The following is a 4,433-nucleotide window of genomic DNA, read 5'->3' as shown; positions in this document are numbered from 1 at the left end:
ATGATGCGCCACCTGGGCAATGGCTCCCTCAAGCCAGTGGTCAGTCATCCATGTGATCCAGAAAGAAGCCTATTCTTGTCCTTTGACCAGTGTCATATTATAAAAAACGTGCGAAGCCTTCTTCTGGACGGGGAAATGACAGATGGCAGTCAGCCAATAACTGGAGAGTTTGTGATGCAGCTCTGTCCTTTAAAAAAAAACGAGATTGTGAAACCAGTTCGATTCCTGGCACAGAAGCACATAGAGCCACTAATTTTGAGAAGATGCATGTGGGCAGAGCAGTGCAGCTGTTTTCAGATGAAGTTATCTCGGCGATTTCTTTTCTGAAAGAATACCCCAGTTACCACCCTCAGGCAGAACAGTTCAGGAACGCAGACGCAACAATATTGTTTATGAAGACGATGCAGGAGTGGTTTGCCATCCACAATGCGGCCAATCGAACAGCACATGTGCATATGAGAAAGCCTGACCAAATGCACTTTTTTGCGCTACCGACGAACGCCTACAGTGGCTGGAGAAGGAGTTCCCAGACTACCTCGAAACTCTCTACAGTGCCTGTAAAAGGAGCGGGAAAAAGTTTCTTAGTGCTGAAACCTACGAAGCTATCTTGCTGACAAGCAAATCTACGGTACTATGCATTAAGTACCTTCTCGAGAGCGGCTTCTTTTATGTTTTAACAAGGAACTTCTCGAGCGACCCCATCGAGCTCTCCTCTGCAGTTCTTTGCGGAAAATGGCTGGCGGCAACGACTGTCTGGACGCAAGAGCCGTGACATTTAGCCTGGAGAGGATCTTGCGGACTGGCAGCCTGTGCCCATCCCAAGCTTCAAACGTTGAGAACGGACAGACTGTTTTGAGGTATGTGCATGTTATTTGAGCTCCGGGACGAGTGCTCATAGTTGTGAACTGGTTGTCTTTTGTTTAAAAATAGAAAGCTTATCAGATTTCAGGCGCTTGCACAACTAAGATTTCACGATGCGAACATCTACTAGTGTTGTAGCCTGCCTGCTGACTGGAATTTTTTACAGTTCAGAACACACGAGCACGCAAATCCTGCTGTGCTGATGGCCAATGTGTTACAAGCAGTTTTTGCTTTTATGTGGCTGCTGCTTAGTAGTGGTGGTAACTGTTTTACATGCATTGCAGTATGCATGGTGTCTCCCTGAATGTGACGTCCTCCGAACTTGATATTCCGGCTGAAGCAACAGCCCAGGCAACCACGCATGATTCGACCGAGACAGCGCAAGTTGCCCCAGCCAGGTATATCTTGCATCAAATGTTTCTCAAGAGCTTACGCTTGGCTGGCTCGCAGGACTACTAGTGCTGTTCTTTTGCAGCCAACAGCGATTTGTCTAATACATATATTTGGCTGATATGAAAAGTGTGCATATTTTTGTTTCAGGTTCACGGCAACTGAAGATATTGTGATGCACATTGACGAGCTCTTCACATCCCTGAAAGCGATGCCTCGTGGGTGCACACTCGTTCACCTACTCCACCCATGTGAGGTGCCACCAAGAAGCGATCATTTCGCATTATGTCAAGGCTATAACAACTGAGTGGTATCAGTGCCCAAAATTTGAAAATTTTGAGGGAATGCACGTTGAGTGGCGACATGATAAATGTCATATTTGGTTTATGCACAAGCTTTGTCTCTACATGCTGTCTAAAATTTGCTCTGCGGAGCTTTTTTATAGGTTAGTGCCAAAAGCTGTTTTTTTTTGTGCTCTCACAAATGGGAATACATTGCAGAATGTCTAGCTCCATATACTAATATGGGTATGTTCTATTTCAGTGCAGTGGCCCCCATCAACCTTAGCAAATGCCAGCATCGCTTATATAGCAGGGTTCGATCGTGGCAAGAGCAGTTGAGGAGCGGAGAACATGCAGTTTCTGCCCTCCCCTCCACCAGTCGGATGGACCCAGTCCCGTGCTGATGGGGCTTATTGACCTGCAATCAAGGGGTGGGCTAACATTCCCAAAGTCAAAATTTTTCACCGTCCTTGTGACCGTTAAGAAGGCTGTTGACATTGCCCTGCCGCACATAAAAAAGAGCAACGTGCGTCAGCAGCTGGCTGAACTGTTATTGCCTCGACTAGAGCAGCGCCCCCTTTTCGTTTGCCCAGCAAGGGATGACCACGCCGCAAGCACACTATCTGTAGTGTTTGATAAGTTCATGAGGCCACTCTTAGCCAACGTCGGCGCTACTATGACAGACAGGGCTGCTTACCGAAAAAAGCTGGCCTGCAAGCCACTGCACAGGAAAGTGCTCCATGTTTAAAATAAACACAATGTAAAAACGGATGCCGAACAATATGACTCCGATTTTGTTTTTGTAAATAAAATGTAATTTATCCTCAAATGGTTTTATCTGTACTCCTGCCAAGCTGTAGCTTCGGCGCTTTAAACCCTCTTTTTTGCTTTCCGCGCACGAAAGGAAAAAAAACGAGACTAAATTCGCCTCAGTTCCAACCATACACAACGTAAAAAAACCTTATGCAAATTGCAGGCTTTTATTTATTTGGGGATACTGCTAGCCTCTCTCGAGGCTGTAGCAGGATTGGGGTATAATATGATACATTTGAACACGTCACAAAAGAGCCATCCACAAAAAGGAAGCCCAACATTTGACTGGGACAATGCATTCAGTGGCATCTGCAAGCGTTGCAAGCGAAATATATTACACGCATGTAAGTACAAATCACATTTGTACCATTTCTAGAGGAAAACTGACAGAACTTCTCGATCTCTATATATCAAAAGTAATTTCAGCTTCTAAAGTAATATGTAAAAGAACTGCAGAATTAAAATAATCCTCTCCGCTCAACTGTAAAATGTTCCGTGTTTTGAAACCATGCACGGCTACAGAAATAAAGAAAATTGCCTGCGTGTTGTGAAACGAACGCTCTCATGACGATCTGCCTCACCCCGGTCCTAAGTCTGCGTAACAATTTAAAAAAGCAATTGCCTAATTGCACCAGTCAGCTACTTGTGCTGTGCGAAATTTTCCAGTGTGCGTCGCACACAGACTGCGAAAACTGCGTTTTCGTCCTCTGCGCCAGTCCGCATCAGGGAAAGCGAGCCTTGGGTTGCGCGCGCCACGGTGCGGCGAGAGGAGCAGTCACACCGCTTTTCCGATTACGCTCTCGCCGTGCGAATGGAATGGCCGGAGCAACGGCGCGCCGCCGGAGCTGATCGCGGAGGCCACGGGCAGAAAAACTCCTGACGGTTCAGGCATAGAGCTACTACTACTATAGTGCCTAGAATATACTGGCTAGTGTGCCGAGCGCCAGCGCTGCGCAATGGGAGCAGGTGGCACCGTTTGCAATGAAAGCCCACCGATGGCGGCAGAGGGCGCTGCTTGTTGGGAGGGTGCTGCCGCAGCAGACGACACGGTTTTCTCGCTTCGGAAGACAGCGACCTGGTCTTGTGTGTGCGCGATTAACCTGCTTGTGCACGAAATTTTGTTGACTGAGGTGCAGTGTATGTTGTCCTGTGTGGCTCCTTGCACATGAAAGTCGACGCATCCGCTCCTCCGAGCAGTTCTGTGGTGATTTCGACGGTTTTGTGCGCGCGTTCTGTGCGTGCGTGTATCCGTTCTGCGTGCTTTCACCGTGTAGTCAAATCATGCACTGAGCTCTCGATCGTTTTTTTCCCGTGTCCACCACTAAACGAGCTACATGTGACTGCACAAAAAAGATGTCAAAGCCAAAGCGACAGTGCAAAGAGAAGACTTGCTTTGTGCCAATGTGTAAAAGTGGTTACCGCTCGAACAAGGAACGTGTTTCCATGTTTACTGCACCATCTGATGCTACGCGGCTTGCAGAATGGGAAAGAAACATCAAAAGAGAGGACAGAAGGCTGACGCCAGCTGCTGTGGTTTGCGAGAAACATTTTGAGAGCAGTTGTATCGAGCGCACATTCAGTGTCCGCGTAAATGGTGTTACCAGCGAGCTTCCCCGCGATAAACCGCGCCTGAAACCCGACGCCGTGCCTTTGATATTCACGCATTACCCAGCACACATTCTGCCTAAAGTGTCAGCTAAAAGAAAAACTAGAAATCTGTGCCAGCAAGAGCCTCCAGCAAAGCGTCACAGGCGTGCTGCGTCGGAAGCCTCCGAGTTGTGCTGAATCGGTGAGCATGGAAGCATCTGACACCAACAGCGGAGCTGCAGTAACTGAAAAGTGCACCACCCCACGCTGTGTTTCTGCAGAAGGAAACGCTGGCGAAGCGCAAAATGCTGGTGACGAACGACCACGAACAACCAACGATCGTCTCCATCCATTCTCCAGCGTCGCTATTCCAGTGACATGGATGAAAGTGCCATCCGTGACAGTCGATTCATTAGCGTACGCCTATTGTGAGGCTGAAAAAAATAACTTCGCTAACCTCTTCATTGAAAAGATGGTAGCATTTGCAAAGCCATTACTTGA

At 47.8% G+C, this 4,433-nt stretch overlaps 1 pseudogene; it reads left to right on the top strand.

Moving 5' to 3' along the window:
* LOC144108150 (uncharacterized) lies at positions 1-2,280 on the top strand (annotated as a pseudogene).
* Positions 2,281-4,433: the final 2,153 nt, after the last annotated feature.

This window comes from Amblyomma americanum, chromosome 1, assembly GCF_052857255.1.
Source record: "Amblyomma americanum isolate KBUSLIRL-KWMA chromosome 1, ASM5285725v1, whole genome shotgun sequence".
Classification (NCBI taxonomy): domain Eukaryota; kingdom Metazoa; phylum Arthropoda; class Arachnida; order Ixodida; family Ixodidae; genus Amblyomma; species Amblyomma americanum.
This window is presented reverse-complemented; position numbering and strand designations above follow the sequence as displayed.